This window comes from Vulpes vulpes, chromosome 4 (genome assembly GCF_048418805.1).
Source record: "Vulpes vulpes isolate BD-2025 chromosome 4, VulVul3, whole genome shotgun sequence".
Lineage (NCBI taxonomy): Eukaryota > Metazoa > Chordata > Mammalia > Carnivora > Canidae > Vulpes > Vulpes vulpes.
In genome coordinates this window covers 8,222,102-8,234,519 of record NC_132783.1, presented here as the reverse complement: position 1 = coordinate 8,234,519, position 12,418 = coordinate 8,222,102, and the positions used below count along the sequence as shown (strand labels likewise).

The 12,418-nt window shown below is 34.3% G+C and overlaps 1 pseudogene; it reads right to left on the bottom strand.

Annotated features, from left to right (window-relative positions):
- Positions 1-4,130: 4,130 nt before the first annotated feature.
- LOC112931629 (alpha-enolase-like) lies at positions 4,131-5,355 on the bottom strand (annotated as a pseudogene).
- Between the last annotated feature and the right edge of the window lie 7,063 nt (positions 5,356-12,418).

Genomic DNA, 12,418 nt, shown 5'->3' with positions numbered 1-12,418 from the left:
GCGTTGATTGTTTTGGGTAGTATAGACATTTTAACAATATCTGTTCTTCCAATCCATGAGTATAGAATGTCTTTTCATTTTTTTGTGTTGTCTTGAATTTCTTTCAACAGTGTTTTATAGTTTTCAGAGTATAGATCTTTCACCTCTTTGATTAGGTTTATTCCTGGTTATCTGATTATTTTTGGTGCAACTGTGAATGGAATTGTTTTCTGAATTTCTCTTTCTGGGGCTTCATTATTGATGTACATAATGCTATACTTTTAATCATGAGCTGACCCAATGTAAACCTTTTCAGTTTCATTTTTTAAAATAAGTGAAATAATTAGTAAATATTCTTGCATGAGAATGATTCTTAGTTTGAACTTCAAGTAAAGGCAATGTTCATCAACAAATGTTGTGTGGTGTTTACTTAAGCTGCTTTTAACTTATTCCCAAGGTACACTTCTGATCCTACACAATTTACCAAGAACTTAACTATGTTGTTAGTATTTCCTTTTGAGAAATGAAATTAGAGAAATTTATCTGGGAAATTAAGATTAAGTAAATAATAAAGATAACCTTTATCTTATTGTGAAAGTTTTCTTATAATATAGAAAATTATGTTTGTGCAGATTTATATAAAAGACACATTCATTAAATATAACAAATAACAACCAACAAATTTCAAGAAGATGTAACCAATTGCTGCAGTTGGTCCTGAGATTGGCCATAACTGATATTCTTTATATTTTTCTTCCACTGCTCATGTAGATTTCCCTCAACTTGAGTCAGCACTTCAGCTAGCCAAGAGCACTGGTGCATGGGATAAATCATACTTTCATGCCTGAGGGTTCCAATTCTTTGGTTATCATGTCTTTGCTGCGATTGACATTTAAGATTTTGACTCAGTTAAAGCATTAAGAGGTTCCCTAAGGAATCTCCTTAGCTCCAGATCTATTCACATTCCACAGCAGCAACACCACCTCCTCATGATAACTGAGGTCAATTATCTCTGCCAGTATAGTTAACTTCCTTTTTGATTGTTGTTTTATTGGCAAAAGGAGCTCAAAATAACCAAAGTAAATAATTTTAAGTTTAGTGAAATGTTCTTCACATGTTCTTGGGTAAACACATCCCTCCTCTCAGAAGCAGGACTTCTAGTCCATAAGGCCAAAAATTGCTAAAGGAGGCAAAAAAAGCACTCAATTTTGTCACTGGGAACAATGATGAGAACGTACTCAGACAAAGGTATTTTATATTGGAAATATTATAGGCATTAGGTTCAAAGGAATCCACTCTTATACCATTTTTGCTATACTGTGGATTGCTTTTCCAAGGCACTGTTCGTGATCCCATTATAATAAATCAGTTAACTTGTCCCTGAGAAAATTTGCTGGCCAAGACACCGCATATAGAGAAGGAAAACAGAAACACATAGCCACACCCATGTCAAAGCAAAAATTGCACCAGACAGTGTTAAACAAGGAATCTCAATCTTATTTGAGATTTTGCAATAGGGAAGGGGACTGAATTCACACCCACTGAAACAAAACACGGAGAGTTTATTAGCTTTGGGATGAGCTAGTGGAAAAGTATTCGAGGATCTTGAAGTTGGGAGTTATCAGTGGCATGTGTCCAGCACACTGAGTTATTTCTGAGTTTGCAAATGTTTTTCTCTAGGATCAGGCTACCTACATTTGCTAATTGCTGTTAATTTAATTTAGGCTCCTACCCTCCTTTAGTTAGAGACTAGGTAATAGGAATGTCATCTCCTTTGATGTTCACATTTTTTAAAAAGATTTTATTTATTTATTAATGAGAGACACAGAGAGAGAGAGAGGAAGAGACATAGACAGAGAGAGAAGAAGGCTCCATGCAGGGAGCCCCATGTGGGACTCGGTCCCAGGACCCTGGGATCATGCCCTGAGCCAAAGTTAGACCCTCAACCGCTGAGTCACCCAGGCGTCTCTGATGTTTACATTTCAGAGAGATTGTTCCTAAGTCTTTGAGACAGACATTCCCTGAGTTTAAAAAACAAACAAACAAACAAACAAACAAACAAAAAACTGGCAAGAGTTTAGGAGAAAATTTATGCACATTTCAAGGGAAGAGAACAAAAATTTCCAGTCGAAAGTTTTCTGAAGTAAATGCCATAAATAATGGCAGGTCAGGGGCCTATACTCTGGAAGAAGCCAAACTGAGGAGAGCTCTAAAGTAGGTCTTGATGACTCAGCATAAATACCAATCCAAAACAGATGAATTATTTACTATTCAAGGGTAGAAAGGATCCAGTGTAAGCTGTCTATCACAATCTACCACATTGGCTAGCTGAACTCCTCCAAGGAGGGTGCTATCCCTAAGGCTGACCTTAGTCTCTACTGGGAATTGGTTGAGCATTCAACATTCAGTGGCAATATCCCAAGCTCAGTGAGAGGGAGCCCATGTTGCAGGGGCATATTTACCAAGCCTGCTCTTATGGCTTTTTTCATTAGGATGACTGTAAGCGATAAGGTGACTGACGCTAGGATGTTTTTGTTTTCTTGTTTTTGATTTTATTTTATTTCGTATTTTGGCAAAGCAACAGTTATTAAATCTGTGATACATATTTGAGAGAATTTTGATCCATCCGTTAACTCAATGAAGCTTATTTCAGGTATGGGAGAGGTTTCAGAGCTGTGCTACACAGTCCCTTTAATGGCCATTATTTTGTGTGCATCTGTGTGTGTGTGTGTGTCTGTGTGTGTGTCTTCCTGTTCACTTTGACTCCTGGTGTGTAGATCTGACTTTCAACTCAAAGTACCTCCTCACATTTGCATTCTTAGAATCCTAGGATTTGTGTTAGAGATAGCAATAGTGTTTGATTACTTAATTAAATCCTATCACAACAGGAATATATGCACATGTATGAGGACTTCACATTCAAGAATGTTTTTTGATGTTTTACGTAGATGTTTTCGATGTTTTGCAACAATCTTCTTAATAGCCAAAATTCCAAAAAATCCAAATGTTCATGAGTAGTTGAAGGGATTTATAAATATATTGCTACATGGGACATTATACAGCCTGAAAATACATGAACTAAAAAAATTAACTCAAAACTGAGGGGGGTTACACAAACAGCATGTCAAGCAACTGACGTCAGATCCAAATGAATAGATACTGTGTATGATTCCATTTAGATAAAGTACAAAGAAATCAATACTAGATATTGTGTTAGAGTTCAAGGTAGTATTTATTTTGGGAAAAGTGAGGGGCCTGTGATTGGAAGGAACATTAAAGGACTTTGAGAATGCTGGTAAAGGCCTATTCTTGACCTGTTTGTGATTACACAGAAATTTGTGTGAAAATCGTGAAGCTGTTGCACATGCAAATCCTTATATCTTGAAACATGGTGAGAGTTTATTAGTACTTAGTGAAAATGTTTTACTTGAATTTTTCCTTGTTTGCCAAACAAATTCAATGTTATGAGAATAAAATGAAGAGGTATTTTTTTCCCTGAAATTTTTTCCTTAAATTAACTTGTATTAATTAAATATGCCTTCTGATAACCTAATTTAATTTATTCTCCTTCTTCTTCTCCCTCCTTCTCCTCTTCCTCTTCTTCTTCTTCTTCTTCTTCTTCTTCTTCTTCTTCTTATTCTTCTTCTTCTTCTTTCTTCTTCTTCTTCTTCTTCTTCTTCTTCTTCTTCTTCTTCTTCTTCTTCTCCTTCTTCTTCTCCTTCTTCTTCTTCTTCTTCTTCTTCTTCTTCTTCTTCTTCTTCTTCTTCTAATTGGTCACTGAGACCTTTTCATTTTGCACCCAAAACTGTTGAGGATCTTGCCTGTAGACACCCTCTGAGATTATGAGATTACACTATGGATACACATGGCTCCAGACACGTGATGAGAAGCAAAGTGAGAAAAATAATGTTTTGGGTCAATCACATGATTACAGAGCTAGAGTTACCAAGAGAGTTACAGATGGCCAAGTTGGGCCTCTGTGACACTTCTAAGGAATCAGTGAGAGAACATTACCGGGGTGAGAGATGGAAGTAACTACAAACTAAGGGCCTTATCACTTGGGACCTTGAGCTTTCCATGGGAAAATCAGAAGCAGAGGTCTAATCAGCCCAATTGTGATGGAAGGACTCAGGAGCTTGTGTGCACAGAACTTACCTGGCTATTGGGTTTCTGAAGTTCCTGCCAACAAACTTAGCCTTGCTGTCCAGTTCTTCTTTATTTCTGAGGTACTGGCAATATTCGGCCAAGTGCTCATATTAGCAAAGTGTTCCAGTTTTGATCTGCCTGGAGCAGAGCCCCACCACCAGGCCAGCAATGAATGTGTCTTCAGTATCCCACAGGGATGAGACACCATGAAGCCCCCCCCCACCTCCACACCCCCCCCCCCCCCCATGCATCGGACTGGACCAACTTGCTTGCCTGAAAAGATGTCATCTCAGAGCCAATTTGGTTCAGTTTAAGCAGGAGGCAGTTGCAAGACTTCTTACCTACGAAATCTTAGAAATCTGTTTTCGGTTGTTAACTGTTGAGACCATTCCCTACCACCTAGATTCCTGTCCTGGCTATGAACTTTTTTTCAAGCTTCCTAGTCACCTTGGTTAAGAGATGTTGTATAGACTGGGTAGTCCTTGATGAAGAATTTGTACAGGTTGGTCAGCTTGTCAGATGTGATATACTTGCTCAAATCCAGATCACACTTTCTCTGCCCTGAAAAACTCTGAGGCAGCCACGTCCATGCCAATGGCAACCTTATGAGCATAAGCAGTTATCTTGATCTCATTCTTCAGCAGCTGCTTTTTTATTCTTCAGAATGTTAGAAGTAAACATGCTTCCATCCCCGATATCGGTGGCATCTTTCCCATGTTTCTCATTGATGACATTTTTCAGGTTGTGGTAAACCTCTGCTCCAATGCACATGGCTTTCTTGAGGTTTGCTGCACCAAATGGGAGGATCATGAACTCCTGTATGGCCAGCTCATTGCCAACACTGTTGATCATACTCTCACTTCAAAATTGTCAGCCAAGACAGCAATGTGGAGGTACAGGGGCATCCCATTCTCAATAGCTCCAGCTTTGCAGACAGCCAGAGAAACTCCCAGAAGGGAGTTAGCATCTATTCTATCTGTCTTTATCATCAGTTTCTCAATCTTCCCCTAGTCAGGTTCTTGCTAATCAGAGTAGATGTAATAGTTTTATTGATGTGCTCACAGCCTTTGAGACACCTTTTACCACATAGCATGTTTTATCATTGTCTAGGATCTCTAGGGCCTCTTAAACACCAGCTGAGTCACTTTTGAGATACAGAGATCAACTTAAAACAGTGGGATTCCCATGAGAGTGAAAGATCTCTCTGGTCGAGATATTGAGAATAGTCATGGTTCATTTCTGGCTGCCAGATGTCATGATGGGGCAAAGAAAGAGAGGGTGTTGCAGACACCAAAGGGTGAACAGCTGTAAAGTGTGTGTGCACCAAGTTGCCCCTGAGCTCCTCTCTGTGCTGTCTGCCCCAATGCCCTTCCCTGCTCCCGGAGAGTTACAATAAAAACTTACAATATAAAGTTCTTTTATATCAATAGTACCTGTCTACTCTGTCAACACATTTAGATTTGTTAGAACACTTGGACTGTAATAAGACATTTCATTGTACCTTTTCAAATACATTGCCATATATTTATTTTATTATTAATAAAGATAATAGAATTAATAGTGGGGAGTCTTGAAAAATGTAAAAATTTTTCAGGTATTTCTAGCATAAATTTCATAAATTACTATTTTCCAGTATTTTGTATAATCTGAAATGAGGTCTTTGTAAAGTATATGAATTATAACCATTTTTATCCCTGTAGCTTGTGTTTCTGTTAATGTTTCTGTCATAAAAAGAATTTATTATTTTGTTTTGTTTTTTGTTTTAAAGATGTTATTTATTTATTTATTCATGAGAGACACAGAGAGATAGGCAGAGGGAGAAGAAGGCTCCTCGCAGGGAGCCTGATGCGGGACTCGATCCCAAAACCCCAGAATCATGCCCTGAGCCGAAGGCAGACACAACCACTGGGCCACCCAGGCATCCCAAGAATTTCTTATTGTAATAGTCTTTTTGTTAAGTTTTTTGCATCTATGTCTATGAAAGATATTGGCTATAACTATTCTTTCCATTATTGACTTCAGAGTTTGGTGTCAAGAATTGATTTACAAATTGTTAGGAAGTTTTATAACTTTTTATTCTCTGAACAATTTTATTTAACATTCTTGAAATTTCTAACTTAAATAGAAAAATACATTACGATTTCTTAAGTGATCTTCTTGAAAAGATTTCAATAATGGATTTAATTTCTTTAGTAGATTAGAATACATCAGATTTTCTATTTTGTCTTATGTCAGTTTTGTAAGTCACAGTTTTTATGGATTTTGAAAAATTGTTAAATATATTGAAATAATGTGTATATAATATTTTATTATTCTTATATCATTTAGAATCTGAGTGGTGTCCCTTTTTAAAAATTCTTGATATTTTCAGTGTGTTTCTTCCCTCTTAATAAGAACTGTTAAGGATTCATTCATCTTAAAAATCATTACAAAGAACCAACTTTGTTGGTTTTGCTGATATTATCTACTATGTTGATATTACTCCCTTTCTATTTTATTAGTTTTAGGCTTAATTTTAGGCTTGATTATTTCCATATATATTTCATTTTGGTTTCTTTTATATATATGAAATAATATATATGAGTAAAATACATATTATAACATATAATAATATATACTATGTATATACATTCTAAGCACTAGTTTAGGAAAATCTCACAAGTTTTACTATGTCTGCTCTTTTTTATTATTTCAAATTATTCAAAAACTTTTTGTGTGATCTTCTCTTGACCAATGTTTATTTAAAATGTATTGTTTGATTTTGTATTAATTGGATATTTTATTATTATCCTTTGTTACTGATTTGTAGGTTAATTTTGTTGTCATTAGAGAACATCATCTGAAAAATTATAATCTTTTGAAATTTGTTTAAGCCTTGTAAATTGTGGTTAGTTTTCTGTGTACACATGAAAGTGATGAAATCTGTTATTGTTGAATGTAGTATTTTAGACATCAGGTTTGTCAATTAGGCCAAACATAATATTGCCTTTTAGATCTTTTATATCCTTATTGATCATTTGTCTGCTTGTTCTATCACCTATTGATAGAGGTAGATATTTCTATCTCATCTTTGTTCTGCTAATATTTTTTAAAATATTGTGAAGCTGTTATATTATTTTCATAAGGCATTTTATTTTGAAAACTTCTGAGTAGACTGACTTTTTATTATTACTGTAAAATGTCCTTCTTTATTTCAAATATTGATTCTTGCCTCAGTAATGGGATAGCACATTTGTATTAACTTCTTAAGTGTTGTCCTTCATATTTCACTAACTTGATCCAGGAGTTTATTTCCTAAAAATCGTCAATAAATTAAGAACAAAGAAAATGAGGCCCATAATTGCTAAATATGGGTTATGTAAAGATGATTTTATAATTTTGATACTCATTCATTCGTTCACTCATTCATCTCTTCATTTATTTAACTGGATTAACGTACCCTTTTTGTGTTTGGTACTGAGTTGAAAGGGTTGAGGAAGGGATATATTCGGCTGAGAGGGGGAGATTCTAGAAAGTTTAGAAAATCCTTGGGCAGGGGCACCTTGGTCACTCAGTCAGTAAAGCACCTGCCTTCAGCACAGGTCATAATCTTAGGGTCCTGGGATTGAGCTCCCAGTTGGGAATCCCTGCTTGTTGGACATTCTGCTTTTCTCTCTCCCTTTGTTCCTCCTCCCTGCTCATTTTTTTTTCTCTCTCTCTCTCTCAAATAAAATCTTAAAAAAAAAAAAAAAGAAAAGAAAACCTTGGGGCAATAGGAAAGATTATAGATTTTTAAGTGCTCTATATGTAGCTTGGTCTTCCTAAAAATAAGTTTCTAAACATTAACAAGTTGATGCCAAATACTACATTTTACATAGTTTCTTCATATAATCCTTGTTATAATTATAATTAGATGAGATCATTAGTACCAACAATCAAATTGGCAATATTAGGGACTAAGGAGTTAAGTTTTTGAAATTAACTTGTATTGGAATATAGGCTAGTGTTTTAAAAATGATCAAATAAGAAAGAATATGTATATACATTTGAGCAATTTTTAAAGGGAAAATGGAAGGACTAGAAGAAGAGGTTGGGAAAATTCTCCAAATAGATATGCAAATTGGCAAAAAAAAAAGCACTGAGACATAGCAGGTGAATTTAGGGGTTCCAGTTTTCATGTAAAAGGAGTGTTAAATTACCAAAGAGATAATATAAGAGAGGAAGTAAAATCCTCAGAGAATAATTTCCAAATGCAGGAGAAAATCAATAATCTTCAATATGAAAGGCACAGATGAGTAACAGGTAGAGGAGTGAAAGGTGTTGCCTATGCAGATATGTATAAGTAAACTGAAAAAGAAACAAGGAACAAAAAGAGTTTACTGAAGTATAAGGAAGAAAGAATATTTTTTTTAAAAATGAGAACTGAATTAATATAGAATCTCTTCAGAACCTAAGAATACTGTAGGACACTAATACAATTACTGAGGGGCGTATTTTGGATACAAAATTTAAAAAAAATACCTATATAATTAAAGATATGAGGCTTAAAAATTATTTCAGGCATGAAAAGTTTTAGAGTATTTAGTTCTTATGCATCTATATCTAGGAAAATAAGTAAGATTTATTTCTATTTTTAAAAATCTAAGAAAAAGGGAACAGTATGAACTCCATGGGAAAAAAAAAAAGTCCTGAAAAGATACACTCTGAATATGAATCAAATCAAATCAAATACATTTGAGCAAGTGATATAATAAAAGAAGACAAAATCCATTTGTTCATATACTTGAAGTATTACAAAGTAAGTGGTACAAATTTTGTTTCATAAAGTTTTCTTCTCTTTGCAAGTTTATTTACAATACTTGGTTCTGCAACATCCATTAATAAATCATAGTATTGTAAATCTGTGTTGTTGGACCTTAATCTTCAGAATCTGTTTACGGACAGTATATTCACATTCAGGCTAGAATAGAATGTAAGTGTTCTAAATTTTGACAGCAATAACAAAATAATTACAAATTTTGACAACAATAACAAAATAATTATATGGTTGATAGAAGTTGGAAAAGCAAGGTTACATGGAAAGGAACAGGTTAGATAATTCCATACCATGTATCATGTGGAGTTAAGGGGAAAATTCTACAATTTAAAATTTTAAACCTAACCAATGAAGATCAAAACCTTCATGAAATATTTGTAAGAGGAAACAGAAAATAAGTTGGGTAATTGTAAAAATGCGCTAAACGTTGTTTCACAGCAGCATATCAACGGTCACCACCTAATTCGGTAAGTCAAGAAATGGAAAAATGACTCTAGGTATCTGCAAATTGTTATTACAGACTCCACGTAGCTTCTCTAAGCAGGAAATAATTCCCTAAAAAAATATTACACGTCTCACAACATTTTCAGGAGTGCCAGATAGTTAATCTTGGCTATTTTACAACCAGGCAAAAAGTAGATCCATTGAATTCAGGGAGAAAATTAACACGGTGCTGGAGTTCTCCAACTCAAGTAAAACCACATGCGTCACCTATCCCTCTGCGTGTATGACTCTGAGGACTAGTGGCACCACAGATGTGCCACACAGCAATCCTGGACTAACAGGAGTCCTTGTATACTTGCTACAACAAATATGCAGCTGCCACTCTGTGTGGCTCTTTTCTAAATCCAAATCTAATATGGAAGCGTCTAATTATTAAAAATGCCACTCACATGCCTGCATTCCAGAAGCAAGTGAGTCTCAGAAATGTAAACTAGCACCACTAAGATATGTTAGTGGCCTTTGCTTGTTTGTTTAAAACACAGAAATGTATTCGTTCATTGATTTTAGAGGCCAGAAGTCCAAAATCAAGGTATCAGCAGGGCTATGTTCCCTTTCAAGGCTCTAAGGGATGATCCCTTCTTGCCTCTTCCAGCTTCTGGTGGCCACAGGTATTTCTTGATATGACACATCATCCAAATCTCTTCGTCTTTTTTTTTTTTTTTTGCCTCTTTATTTTTTTTAAGATTTTATTTATTTATTCATGAGAGACACAGAGAGAGAGAGACAGAAAGAGGCAGAGACACAGGCAGAGGGAGAAGCAGGCTCCCTGTGGGGAGCCAGACGTGGGACTTGATCCTGGGTCTTCAGGATCAGGCCCTAGGCCCAAGGCAGGCACCAAACCACTGAGCCACCCAGGGATCCCTTTTACCTCTTTAAAATTGATAATAGATATATATGATTCATCTAACTGTTCCCTAAATTTTTCCAGCATCATTAAGATTTTGACATATAACATGTGAATTTAAGGTATACAGTGTGATGATTTGACACACATATAATTGCAAAATGAACAGCACAATAGTGTTAGTTAACACCTTTATCTCTTCACACCTTTTCTTTTTAGTGTAATTCTAATAGGTGTTATTATGAGTTAGTTTCTCATAATAATATCTTATTTTATTTAGGAAATAAGATGAAAAATGTTTTCCTCAGTAGAATTTTGTTTATTATATTCCATTATATATATAAAATATTCATTATATATATATAAAAATGTATATCTATCAACATTGTAATACTTTTACCTTTTCAAATTAATAAAAATAATTATAGTTTTAATTTTCTGAATACTTATCTATGCAAAGCACTTTTCTCTTTACATTCTTCTACTTAATTCTCACAGCAGCTCTTGGATGTAGACAAAATAGTCTCACATTACTAAAAAAATAAAAAATAAAAATTCTTGAAAGTTAACAGAACTTTCATGCACTCAATCAAGACAGAAAATAGCAGAACCAGGAGTGGAATTTAGATTTTTCATTTTTAATATCCAAAAAGCTATAAGAAAAGAAAGTTGTGATTATATTTTTTTTTAAAAAAAAGAGAGGAAAACTTACAAAAAATTCAATATCCAACTTACATAACACAGATTTACCATTCTGGGTGAAAAAAGATATGTAGGACAATAATGAATATTTTTAAACAAACTGTTAGTGAATGTCAATATAATCACAACTTTCATAAGTGTCTGCTAATTTAATATTGTTAAAATTTTCTTTAAAAGTAATTCTGTTCAAAATCATCTCAACTCTCAACTCTCCTACTATGTATTTACAGTTGGTTTTGTTACAATATATAAACTATCAAAATAAAATTATTTTCAAATAAATATCTAGCTGCAGACGTATATGTAATTTATTATATACCAGTGTGTCACACCTTTCTTATAGCTTTGGATTTACTATTTTAAATAAAAGTCCTCATAAAAATTCAGCCAATATAAGAAACTTTGAAAACTGTCATGAATAGAAGACACTGGTGGTTACCAGAAAGGCAGGAGGGGGGTTGGGTGAAATAAGGGATGGGGATTAAGGAGTGCACTTGTGATGAGCATTGGGTTTTGTATGGAAATGTTGAATCACTATATTGTGCAAGTGTAATATTATGCTGTATGTTAACTAACAAGAATTTAAATAAATCTTTAAAAATTCCCATGAATAGGGTTATTTTTGTATTGTATGTTTTTATGTAATTCCTTGATGACTCTGTACATTTGAAACTCTATGTAGCTTAAAACCACTTCTTTTAACTTCACAAAAAATTATAATAACTTTAATTGCAATTTAAAATTTTTAACTAAATAAAAAATGCAATGAATAGTGAAAAGTATTTAAAAACAAGTTTCTTTGGAGAATCATAGTTTAATGTGTACAATAAAAATGTCCTAAATAGCCTCTCATCCAGAAATTGCTACTCATTTTACATTATTACTAAAATTATGCATTAATAGCTCAGTAACTTCATTGATTTTTTTAAAGTCTTTTTCAAAGTTCTTGGCAACTAAATGCTGTTGATGAATAATGCAATAGTTTGCTAAAACACCTGGAGTTTCCTATTTAGGTTGGCTGTAAACCTGTGTTCCCTACTAACCGTTAGCGTTCCATCTGTTATATAAGCGATGTCATTGGAAAAGGGAATATTTTTTTCCTGTAAACTAACTTTAAAGGTTTCAAATATTGACAAGCTCTGTGTATTACAGTATGTTATTCTAAGTGACATCTCCTCTGTCACTTTTTAAAAATTATTTTTGAAAAAAATTATTTCATGAGCTCAGGGTCATGATCTCAGGGTCCTGAGACAGAGCTCAGCATTGCGGTTTGGGCTCAGTGGAGAATCTTTGCTTCAAGCTTCTCTCCCTCTGCCCTTCCCCCATAGCACACTCTCTCTTGCTCTCTCTCTCAAATAAATAAAAAAAACAATTTTTAAGAGAATTATTGCATAATTCTCTTAAAGAATAAGCAGACACCTTATCCTACTCTTCCTCTATCAAAACCC